Raw genomic sequence first — 27,488 nt, 5'->3', positions numbered from 1 at the left:
AAAAGTTGTTGTCCAATTTGTTCTGAGTGCGCTGAGACCCTATATGTGGGGGGGAACCACCGGTTGGGCGCATGAGAGGGCTCGGAAGGGAAGGAGCGCCATTTGGAATGCAGACTTAGATGGAATGGTCTGCAGGTGTCACATTGTGTTTGCAGAGCCCCTAATGTACCTAAACAGTAGAAACCACCACAAGTGACCCCATATTGGAAACTAGACCCCCCAAGGAACTCATCTAGATGTGTTGTGAGAACTTTGAGCCCCCAAGTGTTTCACTACAGTTTATAACGCAGAGCCGTGAAAATAATTTAAAAAAAATTCCCACAAAAATTATTTTTAAGCCTCCAGTTTTGTATTTTCCCAAGGGTAACAGGAGAAATTGGACCCCAAAAGTTGTTGTCCAATTTGTCCTGAGTACGCTGATACTCCATATGTTGGGGTAAACCCCTGTTTGGGCACACGGGAGAGCTCGGAAGGGAAGGAGCACTGTTTTACTTTTTCAACGCAGAATTGGCTGGAATTGAGATCGGACACCATGTCGCGTTTGAAGAGCCCCTGATGTGCCTAAACAGTGGAAGCCCCCCAATTATAACTGAAACCCTAATCCAAACACACCCCTAACCCTAATCCCAACAGTAACCCTAACCACACCTCTAACCCAGACACACCCCTAACCCTAATCCCAACCTTATTCCCAACCGTAAATGTAATCCAAACCCTAACCCTAACCTTAGCCCCAACCCTAACTGTAGCCTTAACCCTAGCCCCAACCCTAACCCTAGCCCTAACCCTAACCCTAGCCCTAACACTAACCATAGCCCTAACCCTAACCCTAACCCTAACCCTAGCCCTGACCCTAGCCCTAACCCTAGCCCTAACCCTAATGGGAAAATGGAAATAAATACATTTTTTAATTTGTTATTATTTCCCTAACTAAGGGGGTGATGAAAGGGGGTTTTATTTATTATTTATAGCGGGTTTTCTAGCAGATTTTTATGATTGGCAGCCGTCACACACTGAAAGACGCTTTTTATTGCAAAAAATATTTTTTTCATTACGACATTTTGAGAGCTATAATTTTTCCATATTTGAGTCCACAGAGTCATGTGAGGTCTTGTCTTTTGCGGGACAAGTTGACGTTTTTATTGGTAACATTTTCGGGCACGAGACATGATTTTTGTGAGGCAGAATGACCAAAAACCAGCTATTCATGAATTTCTTTTGGGGGAGGTGTTTATGCCGTTCCGTGTTTGGTAAAATTGATAAAGCAGTTTTATTCTTCGGGTCAGTACGATTACAGCGATATCTCATTTATATCTTTTTTATGTTTTGGCGCTTTTATACGATAAAAACTATTTTATAGAAAAAATTATTATTTTTGCATCCCTTTATTCTGAGGACTATAACTTTTTTATTTTTTTGCTGATGATGCTGTATGGCAACTCGTTTTTTGCGGGACAAGATGACGCTTTCAGCGGTACCATGGTTATTTATATCTGTCTTTTTGATCGCGTGTTATTCCACTTTTTGTTCGACGGTATGATAATAAAGCGTCGTTTTTTGCCTCTTTTTTTTTTCTTACGGTGTTTACTGAAGGGGTTAACTAGTGGGACAGTTTTATAGGTTGGGTCGTTATGGATGCGGCGATACTAAATATGTGTACTTTTATTGTTTTTTTTTATTTAGATAAAGAAATGTATTTATGAGAATATTTTTTTTTCATTATTTAGGAATTATTTTTTTATTTTTTTTTTACACGTGTGGAAATTTTTTTTTTTTTTCACTTTGCCCCAGGGGGGGACATCACAGATCGCTGATCTTACAGTTTGCACAGCTCTCTGTCAGATCAGCGATCTGACATGCAGCACTGCAGACTTGCCAAGCGCCTGCTCTGAGCAGGCACTTGGTAAGCCACCTCCCTCCCTGCAGGACCTGGATGCCGTGGCCATCTTGGATCCGGGCCTGCTACAGGGAGGGAGGTAAGGAGACCCTCGCAGCAACACGATCACATCACATTGCTCCGGGGGTCTGAGGGAAGCCCGCAGGGAGCCCCCTCCCTGCGTGACGCTTCCCTATACCGGCGGCACACCGCGATCATGTTTGATCGCGGTGTGCCGGGGGTTAATGTGCCAGGGGCGGTCCGTGACCGCTCCTGGCACATAGCGCCAGATGTCAGCTGCGATAGGCAGCTGACACCCGGCCGCGATCGGCCGCGCTCCCCCCGTGAGTGTGGCCGATCTCCCTGGACGTACTATTCCGTCCATGGGAATTAAGGCCCACCCCACATGGACGGAATAGTACGTCGGATGGCAGAAAGGGGTTAAATCTGAGAGTGGTGTCACACAAAAAAAGTTAATAAATAACATTTCCTACTTGTTAACTTTACATAAGCACAATTTTGGAAACATAATTTTTATAAGGGTTAAAAGTTGACCATCGATTTCTAATTTTTCCAACAAAATTTACAACACCATTTTTTAGGGACCACCTCACATTTGAAGCGAGTTTAGGGGGTCAATATAACAGAAAAGGTGCGCAAAACCACATTCAAGAAGTTTATTAACCCTTCAGGTGCTTCACAAGAACTAAAGCAATGTGGAAAGAAAAAAATTAACAATTTACTTTGGAACACATTTTTTTTTATTTTCACAAGGGTATCAGGAGAAAATTAACCACAAAATATGTTGTGCAATTTCTCCTGAGTACGCCGATACACCGTATGTGAGGAAAAGCCACTGTTTGGGTGCATGGCAGGGCTTAGAAGGGAAGGAGCACTGTTTGACTTTTTGAACGCAAAATTGGCTGGAATCAATGGTGGGTGCCATGTTGCATTTGGAGGCTTCCTTATAAACCTAAACAGTGGAAACCCCCCAATTCGAACTCCAATCCTAACGCCAATACTCCCCTAACTCTAATCCCAACCCTAACCATAACCCTTACCACAATACTAGCCCCAAAACACCCCTAATCCTAATCTCAGCCCTAGTCATAACCCTAACCACCACCCTAACCCTAGTCCAATCCTAACCCTAGTCCAACCCTAAACCCTAACCCTAGGCCCAACCCTAACCCTAGCCCCAACCCTAACCCAACCATAACCTTACCCCAACCCTAAACCTAGCCCCAACCCTAGCCCAAACCTAAAACTCAGTACGATTACAGCGATACCTCATTTATATCTTTTTTTATGTTTTGGCGCTTTTATACGATAAAAACTATTTTATAGAAAAAATTATTATTTTTGCATCGCTTTATTCTGAGGACTATAACTTTTTTATTTTTTCGCTGATGATGCTGTATGGCGGCTCGCTTTTGAGGGACAAGATGACGTTTTCAGCGGTACCATGGTTATTTATATCAGTCTTTTTGATCGCGTGTTATTCCACTTTTTGTTCGTTGTATGATAATAAAGCGTTGTTTTTTGCCTCGTTTTTTTTTTTTTTCACGGTGTTCACTGAAGGGGTTAACTAGTGGGACAGTTTTATAGGACGAGTCATTACGGACACAGCGATACTAAATATGTGTGTTTTTACTGTTTTTTTTATTTAGATAAAGAAATCTATTTATGGGAACAATATTTTTTGGGGGGGAATTTTTTTAAATTTGTTTTTACACATCTGAATATTTTTTTTACACTATAACATTGCCCCGGGGGGGGAAGGGGAGGGCATCATGTTATAGTGTGAGATCGTTGATCTGACACTTTGCTGTGCACTGTGTCAGATCAGCGATCTGACGTGCACTCCTGGAGGCTTCCCGGCGCCTGCTCTGAGCAGGCGCTGTGAAGCCACCTCCCTGCAGGATCCGGATGCAGCTCCGTGGCCATTTTGGATCCGGGCCTGCAGGGAGGAGGAGGTAAGAGACCCTCGGAGCAACGCGATCACATCGCGTTGCTCCAAGGGTCTCAGGGAAGCATGCAGGGAGCCCCCTCCCTGCGCAATGCTTCCTTAAACAACTGGAACTGGAACCAATCATGTTTGATTGTGTTGGGGGTTAATGTGCAGGGGCGGTCTGTGACTACTCCTGGCACATAGTTCTGGATGTCAGCTGCGATAGTCAGCTGACACCTGGCCGCAATCGGCTGCGCTCCCCCCATGAGCGCGGCCGATTGCTATGATGTACTATACCGACGGTGGGTATACGGGACCACCGCACCTCGACGGGATAGTACATCTAATGTCAAAAAGGGGTTAACCCTAGCCCCACTCTAACCCTAGCTCTAGCCAAAACTCTAACCCTAGCCTCAACCCTAACCCTAGCCCCAACCCTAAACCTATCCCCAACCGTAAACCTAGCCCCACCCTAGCCCAACCCGAACAATATCTCTAGCCCAGACATTAACTCTAGCCCAAACCTAACTCTAGCCCAACCATAACCCTAGCCCAACTCTAACCCTAGTTCCAGCCCCAATCCTATCCCAACCCTAGCAAAAGCTTTAGCCCCAACCCTAACATTAGTCCAAACCCTAAACTAGCCCTAACCCTAACCCAACCATAACCCTACCCCACCCTTAACCTAGCTTCAACCCTAGCCCAACCCTAAAACTAGCTCTAGCCCCAACCCTAACCCTAGCCCCAACCATAACCGTAGCTTAACCCTAACCCTAGCCCAATCTTAATCCTAGCCCAACCCTAACCCTAGCTCTAGCCAAAACTCTAACCCAAGCCTCAACCCTAACCCTTGCTCAAAGCTAACCCTAGCCCCAACCCTAAGCCTATCCCCAACCGTAAACCTATCCCCAACCGTAAACCTAGCCCCAACCCAAACCCTAGATCAACCCTACCCCTAGCTCTAGCCCCAACCCTAGCCCAACCCTAACAATAGCTCTAGCCCCAACCCTAACCCTAGCCCAAACCTATCCCTAGCCCAACCGTAGCCCAACTCTAACCCTAGCCCAAATCTACCCCTAGCCCAATCCTAACCCTAGCTCCAGCCCCAATCCTAGCCCAACAGTAACAAAAGCTCTAGCCCCAACGCTATCCCTAGCCCCAACCCTAACCCAACCATAACACTACCTCAACCCTAAACCTAGCCCCAACCCTAGCCCAACCCTAAAACTAGATCTAATCCCAACCCTAACCCTAGCCACAAACCTAACCCTAGCGCCAAGCCTAACCTTAGTTCAACCCTAACCCTAGCCCAATCTTAACCCTAGCCCAACCCTAACCCTAGTTCTAGCCAAAACTCTAACCCTAGCCTCAACCCTAATCCTATCCCCAACTGTAAACCTAGCCCCAACCCTAGCCCAACCCTAACAATAGCTCTAGCCCCCACCTAACTCTAGCCCAAACCTAACCCTAGCCCAATCCTAACCCTAGCCAAACCCTAACCATAACCAAACCCTAACCCTAGCCCAACCCTAACCCTAGCTCTAGCCCTAATCCTAGCCCAACCCTAACTAAAGCTCTAGCCCCAACCCTAACACTAGCCCCAACCCTAACCCTAGCCCCAACCCTAACCCAACCATAACCCTACCTCAACCTTAAACCTAGCCCCAATCCTAGCCCAACCCTAAAACTAGATCTATCCCCAACCCTGACCCTAGCCACAACCCTAACCCTTGCCCCAAGCCTAACCCTAGCCCAATCTTAACCCTAGCCCAACCCTAACCCTAGTTCTAGGCAAAACTCTAACCCTAGCCCAACCCTAGCTCTAGCCCCAACCCCAACCCTAGCTCAAGCCTAGCCCTAGCCCCAACCCTAAACCTATCCTCAACCGTAAACCTAGCCCCAACCCTAACCCTAGCCCAATCCTACCCCTAGCTCTAGCCCCAACCCTTGCTCATCCCTAACAATAGCTCTAGCCCCAACCCTAACCCTAGCCCAAATCTAACCAAAGCCCAACCCTAACCCTAGCCCAACTCTATCCCTAGCCCAACCCTAACCCTAGTTCCAGCCCCAATCCTAGCCCAACCCTAACAAAAGCTCTAGCCCCAACCCTAACACTAGCCCCAACCCTAACCCAACCATAACCCTACCTCAACCCTAAACCTAGCCTTAACCCTAGTCCAACCCCAAAACTAGATCTAGCCCTGACCCTAACCCTAGCCACAACCCTAACCCTAGCCCCAGCTCAAAACCTATCCCCAACCATAAACCTAGCCCCAACCCTAGCCAACCCTAACCCTAGCTCTAGCCCCACCCTAGCCCAACCCTAACAATAGCTCTAGCCCCAACCCTAACCTTAGCCCAAATATGACCCTAGCCCAACCCTAATCCAACCCTAACCCTAGCCCAACTCTAACCCTAGCCAAACAACCCTAGCCCAACCCTAACCCTAGCTCTAGACTCAACCTTAATACTAGCTCAACCCAAACCCAACCTTATCCCTAGCTCTAGACCCAACTCTAACCCTAGCCTCAACCCTAACCGTAGCTCAACCCTAATTCTAACCCTATCCCCAACCCTAACCTTAGCCCCACACTAACCCTAGCTCTAGCCCCAACTCTAGCCCTAGCCCAACCCTAACCCTAGCTCTAGCCCCAACTCTAACTCTAGCCCAACCCTAACCCTTGCCCAACCCTAACCCTAATCTAAGCCCAACCCTAATCGTAGCCCAAACCTAAGTCTAAACCAGGGGTCTCAAACACGCAGCCACTTCAGCTGCTTCATGCGGCCTGCCGGCACATAGACTCCGTAACAATCGCGCTTGCTCCAGTAGCCGCCGACATCCGCGCTGTAGTGCAGTGTATTGCGCCGCAGAGATCGGCTCTCTGCACATAAATACTAGTGTCAGCCACCGGCCTATCAGGGGCCAATAGCTGACATCTGCACATGGCAGTGACATCATAAGTAACATAGTAACATAGTAACATAGTTAGTAAGGCCGAAAAAAGACATTTGTCCATCCAGTTCAGACTATATTCCATCATAATAAATCCCCAGATTTACGTCCTTCTACAGAACCTAATAATTGTATGATACAATATTGTTCTGCTCCAGGATAGTAACATAGTAAGCGCCGTGACGCGGATGTCAGATGCTGGCCTCTGATAGGCCGGCGGCTGATACTAGGATTGCTGTGCCGAGAGCCAGTCTCTGCGCGGCAATACACTGCACTACAGCGCTGATGTTGGCGGCTCCTGGACTGGGCTACGATCATCAAGGGGTCTATGTGCCTGCGGGCCACAGGAGTAGAAAGGACGCCGAGGGAACGGAGGACAGGTGAGAAGAATCTTTTTTTTTTCTTCTCTGTTATGTCTATGTGAAAATGGGAGGACATGGATGGGAGATCTGTGTGCAATATATGGGGGGACCTGGATGAGGGACCTGTCTGCAATTTGTGGGGGAGCTGGATGGGGGACATGTCTGCAATATATGGAGGGGACCTGGATGGGGTACCTGTCTGCAATATGGGGGGGGGACCTGGATGGGGGACATGTGTGCAATATATGGGGGGGATCTGGATGGGGTACCTTTCTGCAATATGGGGGGGGACCTGGAGGGGGACATGTCTGCACTATGGGGGGACCTGGGAGGGGACATGTTTGCAATATGTGGGGGAACCTGGATGGAGCACATGTCTGCAATATATGGGGAACCTGGATGGAGCACATGTCCGCAATATATGGGGAACCTGGATGGAGCACATGTCTGCAAATATGGGGGAACCTGGATGGGGCACATGTCTGCAATATATGGGGAAACCTGGATGGAACACATGTCTGCAATATATGGGGGAACCTGGATGGAGCACATGTCTGTAATAAATGGGGGAACCTGGATGGAGCAAATGTCTGTAAAAAATAGGGGGAACCTGGATGGAGCACATGTCTGCAATATATGGGGAACCTGGATGGAGCACGTCTGCAATATATGGGGGAACCTGGATGGAGCACGTCTGCAATATATGGGGGAACCTGGATGGGGCACATGTCTGCAATATATGGGGGAACCTGGATGGAGCACATGTCTGCAATATATGGGGGAACCTGGATGGAGCACATGTCTGCAATATATGGGGGAACCTGGATGGAGCACATGTCTGTAATATATGGGGGAACCTGGATGGAGCACATGTCTGCAATATATGGGTGAACCTCAATGGGGCACATGTCTGCAATATATGGGGGAACCTGGATGAGGCACATGTCTGCAAATATATGGGGGAACCTGAATGGGGCACATGTCTGCAATATGTGGGGGAACCTGGATGGAGCACATGTCTGTAATATATGGGGGAACCTGGATGGAGCACATGTCTGTAATAAATAGGGGGAACCTGGATGGAGCACATGTCTGCAATAAATGGGGAACATGGATGGAGCAGATGTCTGCAATATATGGGGGAACCTGGATGGGGCACATGTCTGCAATTTATGGGGAACCTTGATGGGGCACATGTCTGCAATATATGGGGGAACCTGGATGGAGCATATGTCTGCAATATATAGGGGAACCTGGATGGAGCACATGTCTGTAATATATGGGGGAACGTGGATGGAGCACATGTCTGCAATATATGGGGGAACCTGGATGGGGCACATGTCTGCAATATATGGGGGAACCTGAATGGGGCACATGTCTGCAATATATGGGGGAACCTGAATGGGGCACATGTCTGCAATATATGGGGGAACCTGGATGGGGACATGTCTGCAATATATGGGGGAACCTGGATGGGGCATAGCAACAAGAATGGGAACTGGATGGGGTCATATCTACAAGATAGGGACTAGCCTGGGGCATTACTACAAGATAGGGACCAGCATGGGGCATTACTTCTAGATAGGGACTAGCGTGGGGCATTACTACAAGATAGGGACCAGCATGGGGCATTACTACAAGATAGGGACCAGCATGGGGCATTACTACAAGATAGGGGCCAGCATGGGGCACATTACTACAAGATAGGGACCAGCATGGGGCATTATTACAAGATACGGACCAGTTCAAAAGGTGTATAGAGAAAAAAATGGTATCACTAAAAATGTCATTTTGTCATGCAAATAATGCGGCCTGTTGTGAATTCTGTTGTCGGGCTCCCTCCTGTGGTCATGAATGGTACTTCGGCTGGTTCTGTCCATGGACTTTCTCTGGTGGCTGTGGGTGTTTCTGAGTTTCCTTTCACAGGTGACGAGGTTAATTCATTAACTGGCTACTCTATTTAACTCCACTTAGATCTTTGCTCCAGGCCACCTGTCAATGTTCCAGTATTGGTCTAGTTCACTCCTGGATCGTTCTTGTGACCTGTTTTCCCATCAGAAGCTAAGTTCCAGCTTGTATTTCTTTGGTTTGCTATTTTTCTGTCCAGCTTGCTATTTAATTTGTTGTCTTGCTTGCTGGAAGCTCTGGGACGCAGAGGGAGCGCCTCCGCACCGTGAGTCGGTGCGGAGGGTCTTTTTGCGCCCTCTGCGTGGTCTTTTTGTAGGTTTTTGAGGTGACCGCAAAGTAACCTTTCCTATCCTCGGTCTGTTCAGTAAGTCGGGCCTCACTTTGCTAAATCTATTTCATCTCTGTGTTTGTATTTTCATCTTTACTCACAGTCATTATATGTGGGGGGCTGCCTTTTCCTTTGGGGGATTTCTCTGAGGCAAGGTAGGCTTTATTTTTCTATCTTCAGGGCTAGCTAGTTTCTTAGGCTGTGCCGAGTTGCATAGAGAGCGTTAGGCGCAATCCACGGCTAATTCTAGTGTGTTTGATAGGTTTAGGGATTGCGGTCAGCAGAGTTCCCACGTCCCAGAGCTCGTCCTATATTATCAGTAACTATCAGGTCATTCCGTGTGCTCTTATCCACCAGGTCCATTATTGTCTTGACCACCAGGTCATAACAGTACAGGTGGCCCAAAGTACTAATGCATCTCAATAGAGGGATAAGAGAAGTTCTGAGACCATTTTTTTTTCTTTGCAGTGTGTTCTGTCTCTCTTTTCCCCTTTACATCTGGGTGGTTCAGAACACAGGTGTAGACATGGACATTCAAGGTCTGTCCTCTTTGATGGATAATCTCACTATAAGTGTACAAAAAATTCAAGATTTTTGTGGTTCAGAATCCGATGTCAGAGCCTAGGATTCCAATTCCTGATTTGTTTTTTGGTGATAGATCTAAGTTCTTGAATTTCAAAAATAATTGTAAATTGTTTCTTGCCTTGAAACCTCGCTCCTCAGGTGACCCTGTTCAACAAGTAAAGATCATTATTTCTTTGTTACGCGGTGACCCTCAAGACTGGGCATTTTCCCTTGCGCCAGGAGATCCGGCATTGCGTGATGTTGATGCGTTTTTCCTGGCGCTTGGATTGCTTTATGACGAACCTAATTCAGTGGATCAGGCAGAGAAAATCTTGCTGGCTCTGTGTCAGGGTCAGGATGAAGCGGAGATATATTGTCAAGTTTAGAAAGTGGTCTGTGCTCACTCAGTGGAATGAATGTGCCCTGGCAGCAATCTTCAGAAAGGGTCTCTCTGAAGCCCTTAAGGATGTCATGGTGGGATTTCCCATGCCTGCTGGTCTGAATGAGTCTATGTCTTTGGCCATTCAGATCGATCGACGCTTGCGTGAGCGTAAAGCTGTGCACCATTTGGCGGTACTATCTGAGCATGGGCCTGAGCCTATGCAATGTGATAGGACTTTGACCAGAGTTGAACGGCAAGAACACAGACGTCGGAATGGGCTATGTTTTTACTGTGGTGATTCCACTCATGCTATCTCCGATTGTCCTAAGCGCACTAAGCGGTTCGCTAGGTCTGACACCATTGGTACGGTACAGTCTAAATTTCTATTGTCCATTACTCTGATTTGTTCTTTGTCATCCTATTCTGTTATGGCATTTGTGGATTCAGGCGCTGCCCTGAATTTGATGGACTTGGAGTTTGCCAGGCGCTGTGGTTTTTTCTTGGAGCCCTTGCAGTATCCTATTCCATTGAGAGGAATTGATGCTACGCCTTTGGCCAAGAATAAGCCTCAGTACTGGACCCAATTGACCATGTGCATGGCTCCTGCACATCAGGAGGATATCCGCTTTCTGGTGTTGCATAATCTGCATGATGTGGTCGTTTTGGGGTTGCCATGGCTACAGGTTCATAATCCAGTATTGGACTGGAAATCTATGTCTGTGTCCAGCTGGGGTTGCCAGGGGGTACATGGTGATGTTCCATTTTTGTCTATTTCGTCTTCCACTCCTTCTGAAGTTCCAGAGTTTTTGTCGGATTATCGGGATGTATTTGATGAGCCCAAAGCCAGTGCCCTACCTCCTCATAGGGATTGCGATTGTGCAATTAATTTGATTCCTGGTAGTAAGTTTCCTAAGGGCCGATTGTTTAATTTATCTGTGCCAGAACACGCCGCTATGCGAAGTTATTTAAAGGAATCCTTGGAGAAAGGCCATATTCGCCCGTCATCATCACCGTTAGGAGCAGGGTTCTTTTTTGTGGCCAAGAAGGATGGTTCTTTGAGACCTTGTATTGATTACCGCCTTCTCAATAAAATTACAGTCAAATTTCAGTATCCTTTGCCGTTGCTGTCTGATTTGTTTGCTCGTATTAAAGGGGCGAGTTGGTTCACCAAGATAGATCTTCGAAGGGCGTATAATCTTGTGCGTATTAAACAAGGCGATGAATGGAAAACAGCATTTAATACGCCCGAGGGCCATTTTGAGTACCTGGTTATGCCATTCGGGCTTTCCAATGCTCCATCAGTATTTCAGTCCTTTATGCATGACATCTTCCGAGAGTACCTGGATAAATTCCTGATTGTGTATTTGGATGATATTTTGGTCTTTTCGGATGATTGGGAGTCTCATGTGAAGCAGGCCAGAATGGTGTTCCAGGTCCTTCGTGCGAATTCCTTGTTTGTGAAGGGGTCAAAGTGTCTCTTTGGAGTTCAGAAGGTTTCATTTTTGGGATTCATTTTTTCCCCTTCTACTATCGAGATGGACCCTGTTAAAGTCCAAGCCATTTACGATTGGACTCAGCCGACATCTGTGAAGAGCCTGCAAAAGTTCCTGGGCTTTGCTAATTTTTATCGGTGCTTCATCGCTAATTTTTCTAGTGTTGCTAAACCGTTGACTGATTTGACCAAGAAGGGTGCTGATGTGGTCAATTGGTCTTCTGCAGCTGTAGAGGCTTTTCAGGAGTTGAAGCGTCGTTTTTCTTCTGCCCCTGTGTTGTGCCAGCCAGATGTTTCGCTCCCGTTTCAGGTTGAGGTTGATGCTTCTGAGATTGGAGCTGGGGCTGTTTTGTCGCAAAGAAGTTCTGATGGCTCGGTGATGAAGCCATGTGCTTTCTTTTCTAGAAAGTTTTCGCCTGCTGAGCGCAATTATGATGTTGGTAATCGAGAGTTGTTGGCCATGAAGTGGGCATTCGAGGAGTGGCGTCATTGGCTTGAGGGAGCCAAGCATCGCGTGGTGGTCTTGACAGATCACAAGAATTTGACTTATCTTGAGTCTGCCAAACGGTTGAATCCGAGATAGGCTCGATGGTCATTATTTTTCTCCCGTTTTGATTTTGTGGTTTCGTACCTTCCGGGCTCTAAGAATGTGAAGGCTGATGCCCTGTCAAGGAGTTTTGTGCCTGACTCTCCGGGTATTCCTGAGCCGGCGGGTATTCTCAAAGAGGGGGTAATTTTGTCTGCCATCTCCCCTGATTTGCAGCGGGTGCTGCAAAAATTTCAGGCTGATAGACCTGACCGTTGCCCAGCAGAGAAACTGTTTGTCCCTGATAGATGGACTAGTAGAGTTATCTCTGAGATTCATTGTTCTGTGTTGGCTGGGCATCCTGGAATCTTTGGTACCAGAGATTTGGTGGCTAGATCCTTTTGGTGGCCGTCTTTGTCACGGGATGTGCGTTCTATTGTGCAGTCCTGTGGGACTTGTGCTCGGGCTAAGCCCTGCTGTTCTCGTGCCAGTGGGTTGCTTTTGCCCTTGCCGGTCCCGAAGAGGCCCTGGACGCATATTTCTATGGATTTTATTTCGGATCTCCCCGTCTCTCAAAAGATGTCGGTCATTTGGGTGGTTTGTGATCGCTTTTCTAAGATGGTCCATTTGGTACCTTTGTCTAAATTGCCTTCCTCCTCTGATTTGGTGCCATTATTTTTCCAGCATGTGGTTCGTTTACATGGTATCCCGGAGAACATCGTTTCTGACAGAGGTTCCCAGTTTGTTTCGAGGTTTAGGCGATCTTTTTGTGCTAGGATGGGCATTGATTTGTCTTTTTCCTCGGCTTTCCATCCTTAGACAAATGGCCAAACCGAACGAACTAATCAGACTTTGGAAACATATCTGAGATGCTTTGTTTCTGCTGATCAGGATGATTGGGTGTCCTTTTTGCCGTTGGCTGAGTTCGCCCTTAATAATCGGGCCAGCTCGGCTACTTTGGTTTCGCCGTTTTTCTGCAATTCTGGTTTCCATCCTCGTTTCTCTTCAGGGCAGGTTGAGTCTTCGGACTGTCCTGGTGTAGATACTGTGGTGGATAGGTTGCAGCAGATTTGGACTCATGTGGTGGACAATTTGACATTGTCCCAGGAGAAGGCTCAACGTTTCGCTAACCGCCGGCGTTGTGTGGGTCCCCGACTTCGTGTTGGGGATTTGGTTTGGTTGTCGTCTCTTTATGTTCCTATGAAGGTTTCCTCTCCTAAGTTTAAGCCTCGTTTCATTGGTCCGTATAAGATTTCTGAGGTTATCAATCCTGTGTCATTTCGTTTGGCCCTTCCTGCTTCTTTTGCCATCCATAATGTGTTCCATAGGTCGTTGTTGCGGAGATACGTGGTGCCTGTGGTTCCATCCATTGATCCTCCTGCCCCGGTGTTGGTCGAGGGGGAGTTGGAGTATGTGGTGGAGAAAATTTTGGATTCTTGTATTTCGAGACGGAAACTCCAGTACCTGGTCAAGTGGAAGGGTTATGGTCAGGAGGATAATTCCTGGGTTTTTGCCTCTGATGCTCATGCTGCCGATCTGGTTCGTGCCTTTCATTTGGCTCGTCCTGGTCGGCCTGGGGGCTCTCGTGAGGGTTCGGTGACCCCTCCTCAAGGGGGGGGTACTGTTGTGAATTCTGTTGTCGGGCTCCCTCCTGTGGTCATGAATGGTACTTCGGCTGGTTCTGTCCATGGACTTTCTCTGGTGGCTGTGGGTGTTTCTGAGTTTCCTTTCACAGGTGACGAGGTTAATTCGTTAACTGGCTACTCTATTTAACTCCACTTAGATCTTTGCTCCAGGCCACCTGTCAATGTTCCAGTATTGGTCTAGTTCACTCCTGGATCGTTCTTGTGACCTGTCTTCCCATCAGAAGCTAAGTTCCAGCTTGTATTTCTTTGGCTTGCTATTTTTCTGTCCAGCTTGCTATTTAATTTGTTGTCTTGCTTGCTGGAAGCTCTGGGACGCAGAGGGAGCGACTCCGCACCGTGAGTCGGTGCGGAGGGTCTTTTTGCGCCCTCTGCGTGGTCTTTTTGTAGGTTTTTGTGCTGACCGCAAAGTAACCTTTCCTATCCTCGGTCTGTTCAGTAAGTCGGGCCTCACTTTGCTAAATCTATTTCATCTCTGTGTTTGTATTTTCATCTTTACTCACAGTCATTATATGTGGGGGGCTGCCTTTTCCTTTGGGGAATTTCTCTGAGGCAAGGTAGGCTTTATTTTTCTATCTTCAGGGCTAGCTAGTTTCTTAGGCTGTGCCGAGTTGCATAGGGAGCGTTAGGCGCAATCCACGGCTATTTCTAGTGTGTTTGATAGGTTTAGGGATTGCGGTCAGCAAAGTTCCCACGTCCCAGAGCTCGTCCTATATTATCAGTAACTATCAGGTCATTCCGTGTGCTCTTATCCACCAGGTCCATTATTGTCCTGACCACCAGGTCATAACAGCGGCCCCCGAAATTAAACATTTTTCTGTGTGCAGCCAATAAACGCAGCCGAGTTTGAGACCCCTGCTCTAAACCAACCCTAACCATAGCTCTAACCCCAACACTAACCCTAGCCCAACCCTAACTCTAACCCAACCCTAACCTTAGCACTAGTCCCAACCCTATCCCTAGCCCAACCCTAACCCTAGCCCAACCCTAACTCTAGCCCAACCCTAACCTTAGCACTAGCCCCAACCCTAACCATAGACCAACCCTAACCCTAACTCTAGCACCAACCCTAGCCCAACCTTAACCCAACCCCAACCCTAGCCCAACCCTAACCATAGCCCAACCCTAAGCCTGCCCTAACACTTGCTTAACCCTAACTCTAGCCCAACCCTAACCCTAGCTCTAGTCTCAACCATAACCCTAGCCTCAACCCTAGCCCAAGAATAATGGAAAAATGGTAATACATTTTTTATTGTGCTATTTTTACCTAACAAAGAGGGTGATAAAGGGGGATTTGATTTACTATTTTTTTTATTTTGATCACTGTGATAGGGGTGTAGCTCTAGCCCCAACTCTAACCCTACCCAACCCTAACCCTATCCCAAACCTAACCCTTGCCCCAGCCCTAACCCTAGCCCTAATCCAAGCCCAACCCTAATCCTAGCCCAACCCTAACCCTAGCCCAAATCTAAATCAAAATGAACCAATAGGAAAAATCTATTGTCGCCGGGTGCCGGATGGCAGATCCCGGCGGGCATACTGCGCATGCACTCGCCATTTTCTTCCCAGAAGAAGACGCCGCTGGCCGGGGGACATCATGGAGGGATGCAGGAGGGTCTAGGGAAACTGGAGGTACCAGGGGGGATCGGGGGACCCCATTTCTCTCTTCTCTGATGTACGATCACATCAGAGGAGAGAGAAATTAAATGGGAAATTGGACTTTTTTTTTTGAATAATGGCGATTGCAACACTGGTGTCGGTAAAAACCGACCCAAATCATGTTCTCTGGGGTCTCGGCTACCCCTGGTAGCCGAGACCCCAGAGAATTTCCTACGCTGGAGGGGCACTATCCACTTATTTCTCAGCGCCCTTAAAAAGTGGCACTGAGGCATAAGTACCCTTAACAGCAGCCATTAAAAGGCATATCGGTGGCTGTTAAGGGGTTAAGATAAGGGTAATCTGAGGGCAGCATTATGTAGAGGCAGGGACCCTGATTCCAGTGATGTGTCACTTACTAGGCTGTGCTTTCCGGTTTCAATACAATCGTTTTTTTTTATCAGCAATAGGTCACTACAGCACTAGGTGTCTTGTGACTCCTAGTCCAACCATGCCTCCAGCACTGATTAGCAGCTTTCTCTTACTACACAATGTACACATAAACATGTGGTGTAGACACAGCTCTACCATAGAGCTTTGCTAGATCTGCAGCAAAGAAAATTGAAACTATCATAATTGCATAATTGCTGCAAGCTAAACCAAACATCGCTGGAATCAGGGTCTCTGTCCCTACGCCATGCTGCTATCAGATTACATAGTGAAAAAAAAGCTGCTGACAGATTCCCTTTAATTAGAAAAATAGTGGTTTGGTTACAGTGATTGGATTTACAAATGACAGCCCCAGCCGGCTATGAGGCCCAATAGACAATTTTTTTAGAAAACCAAATAACATATCACTATGTTTCTGAGTGAGGAAACCCCATGATAACATATGAAGAACAAATACCATGAACATCAGATACCATCCCGAGACACTAGTACTACAAGCCTAAAGTACTGAGCAATATGATGTGATGGCTATAGAAAACAGCAATGCTGCAGTGCATATAACACTGCATCATTATGTCAAATTTGTCATTTATGTGAGTTTCCATTGTATATTGTTACTCGTAAATCATAATGATTAGATAATCGATCACAGCTCCTCGGAAAAAATCTGTCATAAAATGTAATGTGTAATTTAGAGAAAATCTGCATAAAGCATAACTGACACTTTAGCCCTAGATCGAGGGCTTATTTAGACTTCAGTGCTTTTTTTGCCCGCAAAACAACAGTCTGAGTGTCATCAGTGTCTAATTTTTATTTTCACAGTTTGGTCAGAGTTTTATCAACTTTTTTTTATTGGGTGAAAAAAAATTATAAATGTTTCTCCAGCTTTTTTTATTAAACAGTCTGTGAACAATGGACAGCACACAGATGATATCCAAGTGCTGTCCTATTTTTCTCGAAAGGCCAGGGTCACACTTGCAAGTGTGATGCGAGAAACTCACGCGAATCTCTCGCATCAATACCTGGCACTGCCGCCGGCACTCAGGTAGAAATCCATTGAAATCCATGCAGCCGCATGCTCCGGTCCCGCGTGCCGGTGGCAGTGCCAGGTACTGATGTGAGTGTGATGTGAGAAACTCACGCGAATCTCTCGCATCAATACCTGGCACTGCCGCCGGCACTCAGGTAGAAATCCATATAAATCCATGCAGCCGCATGCTCCGGTCCCTAGTGCCGGTGGCAGTGCCAGGTACTGATGTGAGTGTGATGTGAGAAACTCACGCGAATCTCTCGCATCAATACCTGGCACTGCCGCCGGCACTCAGGTAGAAATCCATTGAAATCCATGCAGCCGCATGCTCCGGTCCCTAGTGCCGGTGGCAGTGCCAGGTATTGATGTGAGTGTGATGTGAGAAACTCACGCGAATCTCTCGCATCAATACCTGGCACTGCCGCCGGCACTCAGGTAGAAATCCATATAAATCCATGCAGCCGCATGCTCCGGTCCCTAGTGCCGGTGGCAGTGCCAGGTACTGATGTGAGTGTGATGTGAGAAACTCACGCGAATCTCTCGCATCAATACCTGGCACTGCCGCCGGCACTCAGGTAGAAATCCATTGAAATCCATGCAGCCGCATGCTCCGGTCCCGCGTGCCGGTGGCAGTGCCAGGTATTGATGTGAGTGTGATGTGAGAAACTCACTCGAGTCTCTTGCAAGTGTGACCCCGGCCAAACCCATAGACTTGCATTAGCAATTCTGATTTAAAAAAAAAAAATCAGATGAATATCGGACGTGTCTCCAAGATTTTGTGCATAACACCCAGTCTGCAAAACTATCCAGACAAGTGAAAAGCCCCATAGACTATAACATGTATGAGTTCTATCCCTATGAAAAATACTTATCTCGCAGTGCAGTGGCTCTATTCTGCAGGAAACTGAGAGGTAGAGTGTCACTCCAAGGATTTCTTTATTATTTACCCAAATAGCTATAGTAATTACAGGTATTAAAATACTAACTGATCGTCAATTTATGCTAACAGTTCTGGCTGTCAGTCCTACATCACAAGAAGGCAACTCTGATTAGTTCACTCACACAGTGCCTTATGTGCGGAAGTTGTATTCTCAATGCAAGTCTATGAGAGCCTAAATGAGAGTCGGCAAGTAAAACTGAGTTCACAAGGTGCAAAACAACGGTACTGAGAATGGGAGAAGACGTCAATCAGTAAGTTATTTAAAGGGAACCTGTCAGCAGGATTGTGCTCAGTAAACTACAGACACTGTCAGGTCGACTCTGTTATACTGATTAAAATGATACCTAGATGACTAAATCCGTCTTGTGGTTGTTGTTTAGTCTGTATTTTCAGTTTTCACTTAATGAGATTTGGGGTGGTCTGTGGGGGGTCTTCATGCGGTGCTCTGCTTACATATTCATCTGTATGGCTCTTGACATGTCACTGATCCCTCACTAACCTGTCCCGTATGTCACATACTGCATATAATATGGTTTGAAAAAAAAAAATTCACATTCATCAGGCCCCCGCCTGCGCTGTATGTAACATGAGGCCAGTCTCACACGTCCAGATAATTCCTGTACCGGAAAAATCGGTACCGGAATTATCCGTGTCCGTGTGTTTATGTGGCACATCAGTGTGGCACACGAGCAGCACACGTGTGCCGCCCGTGTGCCGACTGGGTACCACACGGAGCGTGCAGGAGACAGCGCTAGAGATAAGTGCTGTCCCCTGCATCTGGTGCTGATGCCACCATTCATATCTTCACTCCAGCAGCGTTCGCTGGAGAGAAGATTTGAAAAATCCTTTTTTTTTTTTTTTTTTCGTATTTAAAATAAAGATCCCTGTCCCCACCCCCTGTGCACCTGCCCGCTGTTGATAAAATACTCACCGGCTCCCTCACAGCGTCCTGTTTTGGCCGCAGCTTCTCCTGTATGAGCGGTCACGTGGTGCCGTCCATTACAGTGATGAATATGCGGCTCCACCGCTATGGGAGGTGGAGCCGCATATTCATGACTGTAATCGGCGGCCCCACGTGACCGCTCATACAGGAGAAGGTACGGCCAGGACAGGACTGCGAGGGAGCCGGGTGAGTATTTTATTAACAGCGGGCGGGTGTACAGGGGGTGGGAGGGGGGTGGGGAGAGGGATCTTTATTTTAAACACACACAAAAAAGGATTTTTCATATCTTCTCTACAGCAAACGCTGCTGGAGAGAAGATATGAATGGCAGCTTCAGCACCACGTGGGGGGGACAGCGCTTACTGTAGCGCTGTCTCCTGCACGGCACACGGACTGCACACGGGCAACGTCCATGTGCGGTACGTGTTTTACACGGACCCATTAACTTTAATGGGTCCGTGTAATCTGTGCGCTCCCACGAACACTGACATGTCTCCGTGTTTTGCACACGGACACACGGTCTGTGAAAACACGCTGACATGTTGCAGAGACACATTGATTTCAAAGTGTCTACGTGAGTCAGTGTCTCCGGTACGTGAGGAAACCGTCACCACACGTACCGGAGCTACTGACGTGTGAAACCGGCCTGATACGGTGAATAATGTGGCTTTTTTAATTTTATTTAGACATATAGTTTTGTTTCAATAAAAAAAATTTCTTAATCAAAATCACATTCTGATAGATGCTACTGCGCAGGCGCCGCTGGTCCCAATTTGGTACAGAAAAAAAAATTAGGCTCCATCAACATGGCACCTGCGGCACTTGCACAGCAGCATCTATCGGAGCAAGATACATTCTACTGTACAAGCACCACCACGGCACCATTTTGGCAGAGAAAAAAAATTAAATGCTGCACTGTGCAGGCACCGCCAGCACCATTTTGATGAAGCTTAATTTTTTTTTTCTTTACCAAATTGAGTCCAGCAGTGCCGCAGTAGCATCTATTGGAACATCATTTTGATTAAGAAAATAAATAAATCAAATGAAAACAGGCCGCTCCTGCCTGACTAATGTGATTTTTTTTTCAAACCATATTATATTCAATATGTAAAATAAGGGCAGGTGACTGAGGGATCAGTGACCTGTCATAAGCAATCAGCATGAATACCTAATCACAGCACCACATGAAGACCCGCCAACAGGCCGCCCTGAAGCACGAAAATCTCTAACTAATAAAGATTAAACAACAACCACAAAACGGATTTCATCAACCAAGGTATCATTTTAATCAGTAAAATGGCGCCGACCTGACACTGTGTGTAGGCTACTTAGCACAATACTCCTGACAGGTTCCCTTTAAATACTGCGACAAAGTCACTGGCAAGGTGTTGGAGGGGAGATATGTTTAGCTGAGGTTCATGACTTCAGTGATCTAAAAATTGAGAAGTTTTTCCTTCAGCACACAAAGTGTTGCAAGGAGTTAACAGCCAATTTAAATAAAGGGCTGGGTTTTTTGTGGATGACCAAAGAGTGGATGGGAGGTTTTCCACCTTATCTCCACCCCAAGGTGTGGTCTAAGGCTTAAATAGCTGGCCTCCAGTGGCAGTAGGTGTTCAGTGACTGGACCTTGCTACCCCAGGCTGATCCCTGCGAGCAGAAGAACTGTGTTTTGATGTATTTTGTTTTGCTGTTTTTGTCCAGAGGGCTATGTCCAGCAGAGAGAGCCGATCTACCAAAATACATATATTCTGCACATAATGGCTTTGGTTAAGGGGTAAAGAATGAAAAAACAAACTCCATAATGCAAGTACAAGGCCAGGGACACCCTAGCAATTAAAATTGGTCCGATTTCTTTTCTGAAACGTAGGACTAAAATCATGCAAGTGCGCTTTTCATGCATGATGCAATGTGCGCTCTACATCCTAATGCAATATGAATGCGATCCGATTGCAATGTGATTTTAGCATGAGCTTTTACATAGAGCAATTCTCCATGTCATTTACACATAGTTTTCAAAGGAAACATTCTTCGAGATTTATATGTTTATATATACATAGAGATAGAGAAATAGAGAGCGTGATAGATACAAAAACTATATGAATATGTGAGTGAGATATATAATCAGTGCTTTGTGCGTGCAGTTTACTGTACATGTATTTAATTAATAAAAAAAATGGCATGGGCTCCCACATAATTTTGATAACCAACACAAGGAAAGCCGATAGCTGGGGGTAACTGTTTATAGCCTGGGAAGGGGGTAATACCCATGGAGCTTCCCAGGCTATTAATATCAGCTCACAGCTGTATGCTTAGCCTTTACTGGTTATTAAAATGAGGGTCTCCCAAAAAAATAATGTAGGGTCCCCCTATAATTAACAACCAGCGAAAGCTAGGCAGACAGCTGCGGGCTGATATTAATAGCCTAGGAATGAACCATGGATATAGGCCCTTTCTGAGACTAAATACATCAGCTCTCAGCCACCCCAGAAATGGCACATCCATAAGATGAAGCAAATCTGGCACTTAGCCTCGCACGAGCAGTTAGAAGTTTTCCCACCGTGATCGCACTGACGTCAGGTACCTGAAGTGAGTTTATTTAGTAATAAAATACATGTTCAGTAAGCTACACAAGCACTGTACTAATTGTATGTGTGACTGCCATCTTTAAATCTATCTGTTCTACCCGTATGAGTGAGACGGTCTGTTTTTACTATCCATTTGGTTTTCTTACTGCCGAATGTGTGTACCAATCAATGTGCCATCAGTGTATACATAACAAACAGAGAACACACAACCGAACAAATGCCCAAAAATAAATTAAATTCAAAATAGATTTATTTATACAAAAATATATACCAATTGGTAGGGGGAAAAAGAAACCAAAAGAGAGGCACAACAACAAGGAGACAGGGCAACATACAATCCTGTACTGGTAGAATAATGGCCAAATATAAAATAGAAAAAATATATAATAAATATATATAAAGCCAACTACAGAATTGAAAGATTAAATATAAATATATATATATATATACACAAAAAATATTTCTTGTAGAAAACATATATATATGATCATAAAAGGATATGTGTACACATATATATATATATATGTATATTATATGACCGCACACAATAATATTAAATAATGAAAAAATAAATAAATAAATGAAAGAATAAAAAAATGAAAAATTAGGTGGTACACCTTTAAGAGAGACCCAAAGGGGTTGATATAATATCCATAGCGGTAGGATGTGAAAACCAATATTAGAAAATGTGGAAATGTGCGGCTACATACAATATGTGCCAATATACTTAAATATTAATAAGGGATACAGGGAGCTGCTGCATAGATCAGAAGACACTATAACGTGTAACACAACAAGTAAATAATGTTATTACTGCAAATAGCAAAATGGAGTGTCACAAAGCAGGCTATACCTGTAGTGCCGCCCTCCTCCTGGATGTGCCAGTCCCCGACGCGCGTTTCGGCTGACGCGCAAAAGTTTGGACACACCTCATTTAAAAATTTTTCTGTATTTTCCTGAGTATGAAAATTGTAAATTCACACTGAAGGCATCAAAACTATGAATTAACACATGTGGAATTATATACTTAACAAAAAAGTGTGAAACAACTGAAAATATGTCTTATATTCTAGGTTCTTCAAAGTGGCCACTTTTTGCTTTGATGACTGCTTTGCACACTCTTGGCATTCTCTTGATGATCTTCAAGAGGTAGTCACCGGAAATGGTTTTCACTTCACAGTTGTGCCCTGTCAGGTTTAATAAGTGGGATTTCTTGCCTTACAAATGGGGTTGGGACCATCAGTTGTGTTGTGCAGAAGTCTGGTGGATACACAACTGATAGTCCTACTGAATAGACTGTTAGAATTTGTATTATGGGAAGAAAAAAGCAGCTAAGTAAAGAAAAATGAGTGGCCATCAGTACTTTAAGAAATGAAGGTCAGACAGTCCGAAAAATTGGGAAAACTTTGAAAGTGTCCCCAAGTGCAGTTGCAAAAACCATCAAGCAATACAAAGAAACTGGCTCACATGAGGACGGCCCCAGGAAAGGAAAACCAAGAGTCACCTCTGCTTCTGAGGATAAGTTTATCCGAGTCACCAGCCTCAAAAATTGCAGGTTTACAGCAGCTCAGATTAGAGACCAGGTCAATGCAAAACAGAGTTCTAGCAGAAGACACATCTCTACAACAACTGTTAAGAGGAGACTTTGTGCAGCAGGCCTATACCTGTAGTGCCGCCCTCCTCCTGGATGTGCCAGTCCCCGACGCGTGTTTCGGCGTCAGCCGAAACGCGCGTCGGGGACTGGCACATCCAGGAGGAGGGCGGCACTACAGGTATAGCCTGCTTTGTGACACTCCATTTTGCTATTTGCAGTAATAACATTATTTACTTGTTGTGTTACACGTTATAGTGTCTTCTGATCTATGCAGCAGCTCCCTGTATCCCTTATTAATATTTAAGTATATTGGCACATATTGTATGTAGCCGCACATTTCCACATTTTCTAATATTGGTTTTCACATCCTACCGCTATGGATATTATATCAACCCCTTTGGGTCTCTCTTAAAGGTGTACCACCTAATTTTTCATTTTTTTATTCTTTCATTTATTTATTTATTTTTTCATTATTTAATATTATTGTGTGCGGTCATATAATATACATATATATATATATATGTGTACACATATCCTTTTATGATCATATATATATGTTTTCTACAAGAAATATTTTTTGTGTATATATATATATATATTTATATTTAATCTTTCAATTCTGTAGTTGGCTTTATATATATTTATTATATATTTTTTCTATTTTATATTTGGCCATTATTCTACCAGTACAGGATTGTATGTTGCCCTGTCTCCTTGTTGTTGTGCCTCTCTTTTGGTTTCTTTTTCCCCCTACCAATTGGTATATATTTTTGTATAAATAAATCTATTTTGAATTTAATTTATTTTTGGGCATTTGTTCGGTTGTGTGTTCTCTGTTTGTTATGTATACACTGATGGCACATTGATTGGTACACACATTCGGCAGTAAGAAAACCAAATGGATAGTAAAAACAGACCGTCTCACTCATACGGGTAGAACAGATAGATTTAAAGATGGCAGTCACACATACAATTAGTACAGTGCTTGTGTAGCTTACTGAACATGTATTTTATTACTAAATAAACTCACTTCAGGTACCTGACGTCAGTGCGATCACGGTGGGAAAACTTCTAACTGCTCGTGCGAGGCTAAGTGCCAGATTTGCTTCATCTTATGGATGTGCCATTTCTGGGGTGGCTGAGAGCTGATGTATTTAGTCTCAGAAAGGGCCTATATCCATGGTTCATTCCTAGGCTATTAATATCAGCCCGCAGCTGTCTGCCTAGCTTTCGCTGGTTGTTAATTATAGGGGGACCCTACATTATTTTTTTGGGAGACCCTCATTTTAATAACCAGTAAAGGCTAAGCATACAGCTGTGAGCTGATATTAATAGCCTGGGAAGCTCCATGGGTATTACCCCCTTCCCAGGCTATAAACAGTTACCCCCAGCTATCGGCTTTCCTTGTGTTGGTTATCAAAATTATGTGGGAGCCCATGCCATTTTTTTTATTAATTAAATACATGTACAGTAAACTGCACGCACAAAGCACTGATTATATATCTCACTCACATATTCATATAGTTTTTGTATCTATCACGCTCTCTATTTCTCTATCTCTATGTATATATAAACATATAAATCTCGAAGATTTTTTGTCATTTATTTAACACCTTAATTAATACATGCACAATAAATCTACATAAATGTAAAGTCTATCTATCTATCATATATATACAGTACAGAGCAAAAGTTTGGACACACCTCATTTAAAAATTTTTCTGTATTTTCCTGAGTATGAAAATTGTAAATTCACACTGAAGGCATCAAAACTATGAATTAACACATGTGGAATTATATACTTAACAAAAAAGTGTGAAACAACTGAAAATATGTCTTATATTCTAGGTTCTTCAAAGTGGCCACTTTTTGCTTTGATGACTGCTTTGCACACTCTTGGCATTCTCTTGATGATCTTCAAGAGGTAGTCACCGGAAATGGTTTTCACTTCACAGTTGTGCCCTGTCAGGTTTAATAAGTGGGATTTCTTGCCTTACAAATGGGGTTGGGACCATCAGTTGTGTTGTGCAGAAGTCTGGTGGATACACAACTGATAGTCCTACTGAATAGACTGTTAGAATTTGTATTATGGGAAGAAAAAAGCAGCTAAGTAAAGAAAAATGAGTGGCCATCAGTACTTTAAGAAATGAAGGTCAGACAGTCCGAAAAATTGGGAAAACTTTGAAAGTGTCCCCAAGTGCAGTTGCAAAAACCATCAAGCAATACAAAGAAACTGGCTCACATGAGGACGGCCCCAGGAAAGGAAAACCAAGAGTCACCTCTGCTTCTGAGGATAAGTTTATCCGAGTCACCAGCCTCAAAAATTGCAGGTTTACAGCAGCTCAGATTAGAGACCAGGTCAATGCAAAACAGAGTTCTAGCAGAAGACACATCTCTACAACAACTGTTAAGAGGAGACTTTGTGCAGCAGGCCTTCATGGTAAAATAGCTGCTAGGAAACCACTGCTAAGGACAGGCAACAAGCAGACGAGATTTTTGGGGGTTAAAGAACACAAGGATTGGACATTGGACCAGTGGAAATCTGTGCTTTGGTCTGATGAGTCCAAATTTGAGATCTTTGGTTCCAACCACCGTGTCTTTGTGCGACGCAGAAAAGGTGAACGGATGTAGAATGCCTGGTTCCCACCGTGAAGCATGGAGGAGGAGGTGTGATGATGTGGGGGTGCTTTGCTGGTGACACTGTTGGGGATTTATTCAAAATTGAAGGCATACTGAACCAGCATGGCTACCACATCATCTTGCAGTGGCATGCTATTCCATCCGGTTTGCGTTTAGTTGGACCATTATTTATTTTTCAACAGGACAATGACCCTAAACACACCTCCAGGCTGTGTAAGGGCTATTTGACCAAGAAGAAGAGTGATGGGTGCTACGCCAGATGACCTGGCCTCCACAGTCACCAGTAGGGTTGAGCGAAACGGGTCGGCCATTTTCAGAAGTCGCCGACTTTTGGCAAAGTCGGGTTTCATGAAACCCGACCCGACCCCTGTGTGGGGTCGGCCATGAGGTCGGCGATCTTCTGAATCTGGTATCGGAATTCCGATACAGAGTTCCGATATGTTTGCAATATCGGAAATCGGTATCGGAATCCATATTTAAGTGTAAAATAAAGAATTAAAATAAAAAATATTGCTATACTTACCCTCTGACGCACCCTGCTTCTTTCCGGCAGCCTTCCTTCCTAAGAATCAGCGCTTGAATGACCTTCGGTGACGTCGCGGCTTGTGATTGGTCGCGTGAGCGGTCACATGGGCGGTCCCGCGACCAATCACAAGCCGCGACGTAATCTAAGGTCCTTCATGCGCTGATTCTAAGGAAGGAAGGCTGCCGGTTAGTACCAGGGCGCGTCAGAGGGTAAGTATAGCAATATTTTTTATTTTAATTCTTTATTTTACACTTAAATATGGATCCCAAGGCCTGAAGGAGAGTTTCCTCTCCTTCAGACCCTGGGAACCATAGTATCCCATTGCACTGCATTGGGTTTCATGTTTCGGCCGACCCCGACCCCGACTTTTCTATGGGATCGGACGATTTCACTCGACCAGACTTTTGAGAAAGTCGGGTTTCGTGAAACCTGACCCGATCCTATAAAAGTAAAAGTCGCTCAACCCTAGTCACCAGACCTGAACCCAATCGAGATGGTTTGGGGTGAGCTGGATCGCAGAGTGAAGGCAAAAGGGTCAACAAGTGCTAAGCATCTCTGGGATGTGTGTGTGTGTGTGTGTGTGTGTGTGTGTGTGTTTTGACCAATTTTTCTTTTGAAAACGATGTGTAAATGACAGAGAATTGCTGTATGTAAAAGCTCATGCATTGCAATCAGATGTAAATCGGATGCTAGGTGTGAAAATTGCATTGTACTCATATGACACTGGCATGACACTCGTCCGTTTTTTCGGTCTCTTTGCAAATCTTTAACTTAAACACCTGTAATTTCTATTCTACATTCTATTCCGGTACGTGTCACACAGACAGCAAACGGAGGTTACATTTTTTGTCATCCATGTGTGGTACATATTGTCATCCGTGCTGCCGAGAAAAAAACGGACATGTCGACGTGTTGGTCATGCAGGTACACGTGTGGTTCACACATACATATGGTCTGTGTGAAAACACAGAAGAATGAGGATCATCATAGATTTCAATGTGTGAGCTTGGGTACGTGTCTCATGCGAAAATAGACTCAACACGTACCAAAAACATGTACATGTGATGGGAGCCTGGGATGACATTATATATATTCAACTTCTCATTCATTTGAAGCCTTTCTCAAAAAGGAGAAACAGTATTTCTCTATGTGCAATCAGTTTGTGTCACCAAATCTCATAATTTAGTTTTCCTTTCTTAG

General features: G+C 45.1%; 1 protein-coding gene across 2 annotated transcripts in view; it reads right to left on the bottom strand.

Annotated features, from left to right (window-relative positions):
* GSG1 (germ cell associated 1) overlaps window positions 1-27,488 on the bottom strand; it is an 89,324-nt gene that overhangs the window by 12,436 nt on the left and 49,400 nt on the right. The gene's annotated exons all lie outside the window — the stretch shown is intronic.

The sequence above is a fragment of the Ranitomeya imitator genome, chromosome 8, assembly GCF_032444005.1.
Source record: "Ranitomeya imitator isolate aRanImi1 chromosome 8, aRanImi1.pri, whole genome shotgun sequence".
In the NCBI taxonomy this organism is placed as follows: Eukaryota; Metazoa; Chordata; class Amphibia; order Anura; family Dendrobatidae; genus Ranitomeya; species Ranitomeya imitator.
The sequence above is the reverse complement of the archived record's forward strand: the minus strand, read 5'-3'. Positions and strand labels throughout refer to the sequence as shown.